The sequence below is a fragment of the Gorilla gorilla genome, chromosome 19, assembly GCF_029281585.2.
Source record: "Gorilla gorilla gorilla isolate KB3781 chromosome 19, NHGRI_mGorGor1-v2.1_pri, whole genome shotgun sequence".
NCBI classification, from domain to species: domain Eukaryota; kingdom Metazoa; phylum Chordata; class Mammalia; order Primates; family Hominidae; genus Gorilla; species Gorilla gorilla.
In genome coordinates, this window is record NC_073243.2 from 53,094,753 (window position 1) to 53,107,016 (window position 12,264).

General features: G+C 43.9%; 1 pseudogene; it reads right to left on the reverse strand.

Moving 5' to 3' along the window:
* Positions 1–337: 337 nt before the first annotated feature.
* The window catches only part of LOC109023800 (RNA ligase 1-like), a 111,113-nt pseudogene continuing 99,186 nt past the window's right edge, over positions 338–12,264 (reverse strand).

A 12,264-nucleotide genomic window follows, 5' to 3' on the forward strand; every position in this document is an offset into this window, starting at 1 on the left:
TCAGTGAAACTCCTACTTCTTTCTTCCACATTTAAGAATCCTGTGATTACTTTGGATCCCCCCAGATAATCCAGGAAAACCTCTTTTAAGGTCAGCTGATTAGCAACCTTAACACTATCTGCTATATTTAAGTCCCCCTTTTCACAGTGTGATATAATAAGAATATATTTGTCCATAGTTTCTGTCATGGAGCTCCTGAAACACCTGGCATTTCCTGAGTGATAGGAGTTTCTTTTGTTATTCATTATGAGCCCCATTTGTTTTTTTGTTTTTTAGAAAGTAACAACAATAAAACTAATCTTAATTTTATTTGCATTTTATACATCAAATATATATTTCAGTCTACTCTATTTCTATCTATTTTTGAAAAATGATTAAACAAACACTTAATATCAAAGGCAGAATCACATTTGTTCAGGTTCATGTTGATAATAACTGGAGCTTGATTTTTTTTGTTGTTGTTGTTGTTTTTGAGACAGAGTCTCACTCTGTCACCCAGGCTAGAGTGCAGTAGCACAATCTTGGTTCACTGCAACCTCTGCCGGGGTTAAAGGGATTCTTGTGCCTCAGCCTCCTAAGTGGCTGGTATTACAGGCACTTGCCACTATGCCTGGCTAATTTTTGGTTTAGTAGAGATAGTGTTTCACCATGTTGGCCAGGCTGGTCTCAAACTCCTGACCTGAAGTGATCCGACCACCTCGGCCTCCCAATGTGCTGGGATTATAGGCACGAGCCATCATGCCTGACCTATAACTGGTTTTGAGTTAATGTAAGTATCTGGGATAGGCCAACATTAACCAAGACGATGGTGATGGACCTTAATCTAACAACCATCACTGCAATGCAGTACTATTCCTTCAATTTTACCCTCTTTGCAAACTTCAAAGCAGGACAAGAGACCATTGTATTTCCAAACAGGTAGATTTCTTTCTTTTCTTTCTTTCTTTTTTTTTTTTTTTTTTGTTGAGATAGAGTTTCACTGTCTCAGGCTAGAGTGCAGTGGCACGATCTCGGCTCACTACAGCCTCTGCCTTCCAGGTTCAAGTGATTCTCCTGCCTCAGCCTCTCGAGTAGCTGGGACTACAGGTGCCCACCACCACGCCAGGGTAATTTTTGTATTTTTAGTAGGGAAGGTGTTTCACCATGTTGGCTAGTCCGATCTCGAACTCCTGACCTCGTGATCCACCCGCCTCAGCCTCCCAAAGTGCTGAGATTACAGATGTGAGCCACCACGCCCGGCCCCAGACGGGTAGATTTCTTTTGTTTTTGTTTTTTTTTTGAGACAGAGTCTCGCTCTGTTGCCCAGGCTGGAGTGCAGTGGCACAATCTCGGCTCACTGCAAGTTCTGCCTCCGGGGTTCACGCCATTCTCCTGCCTCAGCCTCCCGAGTAGCTGGGACTACAGGCACCTGCCACAATGCCCGGCTAATTTTTGTATTTTTAGTAGAGACGAGGTTTCACCGTGTTAGCCAGGATGGTCTCGATCTCCTGACCTCATGATCCGCCCACCTCGGCCTCCCAAAGTGCTGGGATTACAGGCTTGAACCACCGTGCCCAGCCATGGGTAGATTTCTTATTTGGAATGCTCCATGTGGTATAAGAAGATGTAATGGATGCTTCTTGCCTCCTAACCCACATGGGTTTCCGTTGATATTTGTTCCTATAAGCTCCAGTGTTTGTTCTAAAATTAGTGGCACTACACTAATTTCCAAAAGCCCAGGTTCATCAGGATGATGCTTTAGTACCAGGGCAATTTCAAATTCATAATGAACTACAGAGGAATGCCAGCAGTACTGTTTGTTGTTTTTTTCTCCTGGTACTCAACCAAGAATGTGTCCATTTTCATCAGGCGCTGAATTCCCATTTAATTGTTCTATTTCCTTTGCTGGTATCCAGCACTCTGGAGCCTGTTTGAAGTCCTCCTCAAGGTTCCCAAAAAATCCTTTTGTGTTTTCTTTTGAATGTAGAAAAATTTAAAATCTTTTTTGGCTTGTTTGTTGGGTTTTCTATTTAGTTGAGCCCACAGGTATGGCTAATCTGCTGCTCCCTTTTGGCAGAAGGCTCCTCTTTCACCTCCATCACAAACATACATGGTATTTTTTGCTGCATGGAGCCCAGGCACTTCTTGGTGAGCCCAACAAGCAGGGGGAGTGTAGGGTGCACTTTTTTTTTTTTTTTTTTTGAGACAGAGTCTTGCTCTCTCGCCCAGGCTGCAGTGCAGTGGTGTGATCTTGGCTCACTGCAACCTCTGCCTCCTGGGCTCAAGTGATTCTCCTGTCTCAGCCTCCCAAGTAGCTGGGATTACAGGTGCATGCCACCATGCCCAGCTAATTTTCGTATTTTTAGTAGAAACGGGGTTTTGCCATGTTGGCCAGGCTGGTCTCAAACTCCTGACCTCAGGTGATCTGCCTGCCTTGGCCTCCCAGAGCATTGGGATTACAGGCATAAGCCATTGCGCCCAGCCAAGGGTGCGCTTTTAAATGGCACCTGGTCCAGGCAGGGTGAAAGCCCTGCAGCAATAACTGTGAGCCTCCATCCCCTTTCTGGTTTTTTTTTTTTTTTGATCTCACTCTGTCACCCAGGCTGGAGAGTTCAGTGGCGCAATTTCCATATGAGCTCCCTTTGATCACACCTGAGTTTATGCTAATGAGGTGAGTTGATGTGGGGCCTAGATGGGGGCTGGTCACCAGAAAAAACAAGTGTTTAGAGGATTGGAAGTTTCAGCTCTATTCACCAACCTTCTGGGAGGGAAAGGGGGATTGAGGATTGAGCTTTATATAAACTCTTGAACAACAAGATTCAAAGAGCTTCCAAGTTGATGAACACATTGACTTACTGGGAGGGTCATACTACTGGAGAGGGTTTGGAAGCTCCATACCAACCCCTGCCCAATACCGTGCCCTATGCACCTCTTCCATCTGACTCTTCCTGAGTTGTGTGCTTTATAATAAACCAGTAAAAGTAGGAAAGGTTTTTCTGAGTTCTGTGAGCCATTCTAGCAAATTACTAAGATCAGACCTAAAGAAGGAGTCATGGGAACCCCTGAGTTATATCAGCCAGAACTATGCATATGGCATCAGACTTGCAAGTGCAGTCTGAAGTGGGGACAGTCTTGTGGGACTGAACCCTTAAGTTTGAAGCAAGCTAACTCTAGGTAGTTTGTGTCTGAATTAATTGAAATGTTTGACATCCAGCTGATGTTGGAGAATTGCTTGGTGTTAAAAAACACCCCAGACACAGAACCTAACATATTCATAGGTTTTGGGGATTAGGATGTGGACATCTTTGCTTCCCTAAATACTAAAGTAGGGGCCAGGCACAGTGGCTCACACCTCTAATCCCAGCACCTTGGGAAGCTTGATTGCTCCCACCTTGATTGCTCTTTAAAATTTTTTTTGAAATATTTTAATTTTTAATTAAAAAAAATTAGCCAGGTGTAGTAATGTGTGCCTGTAGTCCTAGTGACTTGGGAGGCTGAGGTGGGAGGATGGCTTGAGTCAGGGAGTTTGAGGTTGCAGTGAGCCATGATCATGATGTTGCACTCCAGCCTCGGTGACAGAGACCCAGTCTCAAAGAAAAAAAAAAAGAAAGAAAGAAAGAAAAGAAAAGAAAAAGAAAACAAACCAAGTTGGTACCATGATGACTCCATATCTGAGCAGTACACTAGCCGCGGAAAGGATCTGTACAGTGCAGATAGGCACGCCTGTCTTTCATAGATGAGTGTATCTTTCTTTCATAGCTAGGTGCACTGTCTTTTTATAACTTGATGACAATAGATATTAAAGCCATTGAGGGAGCTCTCTGAACCTGTCCTGGTTCTGAGGGCTGCCTAATTTAATAAAAAACAATTAAAAAATAATAAAACCATCTAATTTTGTTTGTTCTAATTCCACATTTAGTTAACTTCTGATTTTACCCAAGTACATATTTTTTCAAGATACAGAATACTCTGACCAGACAATATTAATGACTTCTCCATTTGGCAGTTATATTTCTTTCTTTTTTAAAATTTTTTTATTTTTTGAGATGGAGTCTCATTCTGTCACCCAGGCTGGAGTGCAGTGGCGCAATCTTGGCTCACTGCAACCTCCTTCTCCTGGGTTCAAGCGATTCTCCTGCCTCAGCCTCCTAAGTAGCTGGGACTACAGGTGCTCGCCACCACACCCAGATAATTTCTGTATTTTCAGTAGAGACAGGGTTTCACCATGTTGGCCAGGCTGGTCTCAAACTCCTGACCTCAGGTAATCTGCCTGCCTAGGCCTCCCAAAGTGCTGGGATTACAGGTGTGATTCACCATGCTCTGCCTATTTGGCAGTTATATTTCTCATTGTAAATTAACACCTTGGATACTGGTTTTAATATCTATTGTTATCAAGTTATAAAAAGACAGTACACCTAGCTATGAAAGAAAGATACAATCATCTATGAAAGACAGGCGTGCCTATCTGCACTGTACAGATCCTTTTTGTGGCTAGTGTACATTTCATGGACACTTTTGTACATTTCATGGACAATGAAGAAAGGTGGAGTTTTTGGACCTGAAGACTCAACTCTGGATTGTGGTGAATACAGCAAAGTTCTGCAATTTTATGTGTCCTTTCCTCAGGTAGCATCTCTCTGTCTCACTGCATATTTCTTTTTGTTTTGTTTTTTGAGACAAGGTCTTGCTCTGTTGCCCAGGCAGGAGTGCAGTGGCATGATCATAGCTCACTGCAGCCTCTAACGCCTGGGCTCAAGGGATCCTCCCACCTCAGCCTCCTGAGTAGCTGGGACTACAGGGACACATCAACACCCAGCAAATTAAAAAAAAAAATTTTTTTTAGAGACAAGGTCTCACTATGTCAGTCTCAAACTCCTGGCCTCATGTAATCCTCCCTCCTCAGCCTCCCAAAAAAGTGTTAGGATTACAGCGTCAGACTGCACCCAGTCCCACTGAAAATTTCTTATGAACATGGCAAGGATCTTTCATGCATCATAAATGTGAGTTAAATGAGTTAAGACCTTTATACAAAGATGATGTCAAAGGAAAGGAGGAGCCTCCTGCCCATCACAATATCAGGGCAAGAACAAAGGCTTTGTAGGCCAAGAAAGCCACACTACAAGGCAGCCACAGCCTCCTGAGGAAGGCCCATGAGTCACCCTCCAGGGGTGTAGCACACTGAGACTCCAAAGGGCCCTAGAAAATGTGTTTTCAGGAGGAACAAGTGAAACCATAGTGCCATCATTAAGTTCCCCTTGACCTCAAAGAAGGTGGAGAAAACAACACATTGGTTTTTACTGTAGATGCCAAGGCCAACAAGCCTCAGAACAGGCAGTCTTCGAGAAAAACTGTATGATATTGACATGGTGCATACCCTGATGGAGGAAAGCCTAATGGAGGCAAGAAGGCATATACTGGACTGGCCCCTGAGTACTGGGACTCGTTACTGCCAACAAAATTGGAATCATCTAAAACTGAATTCAGGCCAGGCGCGGTGGCTCACGTCTGTAATCCTAGCACTTTGTGGGGCCAAAGCGGGTAGATTGCTTGAGTCCAAGATTCAAGACCGGCCTGAGCAACATGGTGAAACTCCATCTCTACAAAAAATGCAATAATTATCTGGACATGGTGGCATGCACCTGTAGTCAGGAGGCTGAGGCAGGAGGTTCCCATGAGCCCAGGAGGCAGAGGTTGCAGTGAGCCGATTTTGTGTCACTGCACTCCAGCCTGAATGATAGAGTGAGACCTCATCTCAAAAACAAACAAACAGACAAAAAAAAAAAAAAAAACTTGGTAGCCTGAGTGTGACATGACTGTACAGCGCCACGAGACTGGAAGGAGCTATACAGACAGGAACAAGGGCTGACTCCACTGTAGCCTGTGTGCAGAGATGGTCAATGACCAGAGGACCCTACCCCATCCCTGCTCCTCTGACTCTGTGAGTTTCCTTTGATGGCACATCCCTAGGTGGGGCCTAAACAATGACTGAGGTTCTTTTTTTTTGGAGACTTTTTTTTTTCTGTTGCCCAGGCTGGAGTGCAATGGCACGATCTTGGCTCACTGCAACCTCTGCCTCCTGGGTTCAAGCAATTCTTGTGCCTCAGCCTCCCAAGTAGCTGGGACTACTATAGGCATGCATCACCAAAACCCGGCTACTAATTTTTGTATTTTTCGTAGAGACAGGGTTTCGCCATGTTAGCCAGGGTGGTCTCAAACACCTGGCCTCAGGTGATCTGCCTGCCTTGGCCTCCCAAAGTGCTGGGATTACAAGGCATAAGCCACTGCACCCAGCCTGAGGTTCATTTTCTATCAATGCAGGAGGATAGGACTTGAAGAAGAAATTAAATTTATTTATAGGAAATCATAGATTGTGACATATCTTTTAGGCGCGACTTTATGGACTGTTACACAAAGGCATCTAACACCTCCATTATCAGGCCTGTGTCCTACCTTACACCTTCTTCTCCACTACAGTCCACCCACAGCCCAACTGGACTTAGTCACTCTGCATTCTTTCATGACAGAGCTCCCAGGGGCAGAACGTAATCTATTCCTATCTGTACCCTCGCATTCCTCTCAGGGCTTGCTTCCTCTTCCCTCCTTGGGAATGCCCTTCTGCACTCTCATTTCTGCCTGTCAAAACTGAATCACCTTTTGAAGAAACCCAATTCAAAGCCCCTTCTGTGGGCTGAATTGTATTCCCTTCAACACAATTCATGTGTTGAAGTTCTAAACCCCAGTACCTCAGAATGCGACTCTATGTGGAGATGGATAGGAAATTGAAAGTGGTAATTAAGTTAAAATGAGGTCATGAGGGTGGGCCCTAATCCAATATGACTGGTGTCTTTAGAAGAAGAGGAGATCTGGACACAGACAGATATAGAAAGAAGACCATGGAAAGACCCTGGGAGAAGATGGCCATCTACAGTCCAGGAGAGAGGCCTCAGAAGAAACAGATCCTGCCAACATCTTGATCTCAGGCGTGGCCTCAAGAATTCTGTTGTTTAAATGGCCCAGTCTATGGTACTTTGTTGTGGGGACCCTAGCAAATAGGACCTTCTTCACTTCTCTTCTTCAGACGCAATTTGCCTTGCCTGTTCTGTTGCTCTTTGTGCAGCAGCCTTGCACGACACTTAGTTGTAAACACAGTCATCCCTTTGGATCTGTGGGCGATTGGTTCCCGAAACCCCCATTGATACCCAAACCCTCAGCTGGCCCTTGGTATCCTTGGGTTCTGATCTGTGGACAGGAGCACCCACTGCCAGCTTCCTTTCAGCTTAGGGATGAGCCTCATCTATGACCTTTGCTTCTGCCATAGTCTCAGGATAATTCAAGATCGGCTGAGAAAATGACTGATGCCTTGACTGAAATGATGAAACATGCTGTGGCTTAGGAGATGCAGTGGTATAACTTTTCTTAGAGTTTGGAAACAAAATGAGTTACAATTAACTTGTTTCTGTGGTGGACTATGTCACGCACCACCTAGATCCCCTAGTAGGAATGAAAGACTTATTCCCCTACCTCCCAGGAATGCTGCAGGAAGACAGCACTCAGCTGTCTTTGGTGATCCCCTGGACTTGAAGAACATTGTCTGATTGATCTAAGATCACCTGTCCTTTCAGGGCTGGCCTGTGGGAGTATAAAGGCTTGGCTTCCTATCCCCAACTCTGAGCAATTCTGAAGAGCCATCAACCTGAAGGACAACCCTTTGTGGTCCTGAGGTCTTTGCTGGGCCAGCATGGGAGCTAGACTTCTTCCTAGTCCTGCTTCCTCCCCTCCTTCCTCGTGTGTTGATCCTAAGAGCAATGCCTAATAAAGGCCTTGCATGTTAACTTCTGTCAGAGCCCATTTCTGGGAAACCCAACCCAGAAAGGGTTTCATATCAATTAATTAGTATTTTCTTGTACATTTACGGCTGTTCATACAGACAACAGAAGGTATGTGTCAAATCCATGTTAATTATGTTTATTTTGTAATATAAATTCCATGAAGGAATAAAAGGGAAAAAAAATGATTGCATAGGGTGGGAAAATAGGTTGTAATTACTGAATTGTAACAGAACACAAATTAATGTTATTAATTTAAAAAGAAGTTTATTACTATTTCAGCTACATTAAATAACCTGGTGAGCCAGGCATGCTGGCACACGCCTATAGTTCCAGCTATTCGGGAGGCTAAGGTGGGAGGATCACTTAAGCCCAGAAGGTTGAGGCCAGTATGGGCAACATAGCAAGACCCTGTCTCAGTAAGTAAGTAAGTAAATAAATAAATAAATACATACATAATTTGGTGTGCTAGCCATTATTTCAATAAATTAACTTTGTGCCAGCAAAGATTTGAAGACTGGTCTCGTTTTTGTGCTGTTTGCTCTCACCTCAATTTACTTTCTTTTTTTTTTTTTTTTTTTTTTGAGACGGAGTCTCGCCCTGTCACCCAGGCTGGAGTGCAATGGCATGATCTTGGCTCACTGCAACCTCCGCCTCCCGGGTTCAAGAGATTCTCCTGCTTCAGCCTCCTGAGTAGCTAGGATTACAGGTGTACGCCACCATGCCCGGCTAATTTGTTGTATCTTTAGTAGAGATGGGGTTTCACCATGTTGGCCAGGCTGGTCTTGAACTGACCTCGTGATCCGCCTACCTTGGCCTCCCGAAAGTGCTGGGACTACAGGCATGAGCCACCGCGCCTGGCCCTCACCTCAGTTTTCTTCAGCAGCTCTTTGCCATGAAGGTTTGGGTTTCTGTTTGTTACTAGAAGCATCCAGACCAAACATCTTCCATGAGGGAGAAACAAAAAGCTGAAGTGAATCCCTAAATGTGCTTGATAAAAATAAGACAGTGAGGCACATCTGTATCAAGCAGGTGGACAACCAAGATACTGGCTGACACTTTCATTTTGTTTGCTTTTGACTGTGAGCAGTAACATTCAAGAGAACTGGAAGGTGACCCCTTAGGCTGCCAGCAAGCAGGGAAGTTTTGCAGGTTAGGACGGGAGGCTGCAGAGGTACAGAAGAGGAGGGGAGAGGACAAGAAAGGTAAGTGTGGTTCATTGAAAAGTCAAGAGCACAGATCCTGGATCAGATGCTTGGATTCAAAATCCTTACTTGCTTTCTAGCTGTGTGTCCTTGAAAAAGTTCACTTAACTATTCTGAACTTCAGTTTTCTCAAGCATAAAATAGGATTAATGATAATTCTTACCCCATAGATTTGTCATGGTGATATTACATGTTAAGCATCTGGAACAATGCCTGACAATACAATTGCTTAATAAATGTTAGGCCTGATCCTCTACACTAGGAATTAAAGGTTGGGCTTTGTGCCCACAAACCACCCCTACCCTCAATGCCAGGAACGGCCACAGTGCATTGGAAGCAGCATTGACAAGAGCAAAAGAAGATAGTCTATCTTTTATTATATTATTTAAGTCAATGGACATTAGTTAGCACCCAGTAAAAAGGTATCTTATAGGGACACAAAGATGATTCAGAGGTCTACGCCCCAAGAGCCTATTGTCAGATACAGACTACATGGTCATCTGGCTCCTGTTGAATGGAGACCCACCCTTTGGGAGTCACAGTGAAGTGTCAGGGTGACACTTCGGTGGCCAGTGGTCACCTTTGCAGAAAGCCCTCACTGCCTGAAGCCTCTGGCACAGGGCAAAGAGCACAAGTTTTAGAGTAAGATCGGCCTGACTTTGAATCCTGGTCTGCTCTGGACAAGTCATTGAGTCCTGCTGAGCCTCTACTACCCTCATCTCTAAAACAGAATGATACTTACCTTATAAGGTTGCTGTAACAATTGAGATGAGGCGGACTAAAATGCTTTGCACAAAGACTCAGCATTAATTCGCTGGACAAATATTTATAGACTACCCACTATGTTTCAGGTACTGTGCCAGGTGGTAGGAAAAACCTGGTTTCTAGTGTCCCTGGAAAGAAAAAATGTTCACAAAGACGGAATTATATAAGATCTAGTAAGTTGGGTCAGTAGGGTGACTACTTTACAATAATTTATTGTACATTTCAAAATAGCTAGGAGAGAAAAAGTAAAATGGTTCTAGCCTAGGCAGGATGTGGTGGCACATGACTGTAGTTCTAGCTACTCAGGAGGCTGAGGCAGGAGGGTTGCTTGAGCCCAGGTTACAGTGAGCTATGACTGCACCACTGCATTCTAGCCTGAGTGACAGAGCAAGACCCTGTCTCCAAATAAATAAGTAAATAAAATGATTCCAGCATAAAGACAAATATTTAAGGTAATGGATATTCCAAGTACACTGCTTTGATATTTACAAACTATATGAATGTATTAAATTATCACATGTACTTTGAAACTATGTATTTGTATTATGCATCAATTAAAAAAAGAAAATAAAGTAGGAAAAAGCAAAAAGAGGAAACCATGTCCAGAAAGTCTTCTTCATAATATTTTTGAGTGCTAGCTGTTGTAAAACACTTGACATATGAAGTTGAATGCTTTATACAGGTTAACTCATTTCATCCTCATGTGATGGATTAGACACTATTATCCTCTATGCCTCCACTTTACAGGGGGAGTAGGCAGACAGGAACTGAGACGGGTAGGCAGTGTTAAGATCACAAGGAACCTCTTAACACAGGTCATGCAAAAACTGTGAAGCCTGTCCTGGATAGCTTGTGTTTGCCCCTCCCAGTCCACTCTCCACCCTGCTGTGCCCTGCTCAAGGCCCCAGGAGGCAGGCCTGTAAGGACTGTATCAAAGGCTGCTGCGCCCTGCCTTCCACTGAGGTTCACCCACTGATTATCTCTGCAGAGGTCAGAGGGAGGAACGTGAGGTCAGGGTATTGATTCCCTTGGCTCCCTCTCTGTCAGGTTGCCTGGAGCTGACTGTGTCCCAACTGAAAGCCACTTCCCTTCTACAGGAGGCCAAGTCCACATGACTCTTCCCTCTGGGTTTTAGTTAATTCTCCCTCCCTTCAAATCTTTACACTTGTGGGAGCTAAAATCCAGGCTGCTACCAGCAGTGGATCACTGTAGCATCCCTGTGGGATCCCTACATCTACAACATTAAATAGTACCTTTGTGAAAAAACCCATACGCTTTTTCTTTTTATTTATTTATTTTATTATTATTATTTTAAAGATGAGGGTCTCCCTATGTTGCCCAGAGTCATCTCAAACTCCTGGACTCAAGTAATCGACCTGCCTCAGCCTCCCAAAGTGCTGGCATTACAGGCATGAGCCACCGCGCCTGGCCCCTAAACACATACACTTTTTAATCCATTTCCACTGCCATTTCCCCCTCCCAAGCTGTCCTTGGACTAGATGACTGGATAACATTCCAATTTGTTTTTCTGCATCCACTTTTTTTTGAGGGGGAAGAGGGTGGACGGAAGGGCATAACATTAAAATGGTTTTATTCTTCTCTATTGCTTTTTTGTTGTCGGTTGTGGGTGATGGCGGTGGGGGTGAAACTTGCTTTTTTTTCCCTCAATATCTTGGGTAGATTTCACAGCTCTACCTTCAGTTATTAAAATTCAGTTAGCATTAATCCCAAATTTTATTTATGTTTTAATAATTTATTAAAAATTCTTTTTATAATGAAAAAATTCAAATATACACATACCAAAGTAGAAACACAATAATATAATAACTTTCTCCCTACACCTAATTACCCTGCTTTGATAATTGTTAAAGTTGTTTTTTTTTTTGAGATGGAGTCTCCTCTGTTGCCCCAGCTGGAGTGCAGTGGCATGATCTTGGCTCACTGCAACCTCTGCCTCCCAGGTTCAAGCAATTCTCCTGTCTCAGCCTCCCCAGTAGCTGGAACTACAGGCACACACCACCATGCCTGGCTAATTTTTGTATTTTTAGTAGAGATGGGGTTTCATCATATTGGTCAGGCTGGTCCTGAACTCCTGGCCTTAGGTGATCCACCCACCTTGGCCTCCCAAAGTGCTGGTATTACAGGCATGAGCCACCACACCCAGCCAATTGCTAACTTTTTTTTTTTTTTTTCAGACAGGGTCTTGCTCTGTTGCCAAGGCTGGAATGCAGTGGCATGATCACAGCTCACTGCAGCCTTGAGCTGCTGGGCTCAAGCAATCTTCCCACCTTGGCCTCCTAAAGTGCTAGGTTTACAGGCATGAATCACTGCGCCCAGCCAATTGTTGACATTTTGCCAGCTATTCTACCTTTCTTTTTCCTTTTCTCTAAATTATTTTAAACCAAATCTCAAATGTCATGTCATTTTACCTGTAAATTCTTCAGTGTGTATATAACTAACATATAAAGTCAGTGTTTTTTTTTTTAAAA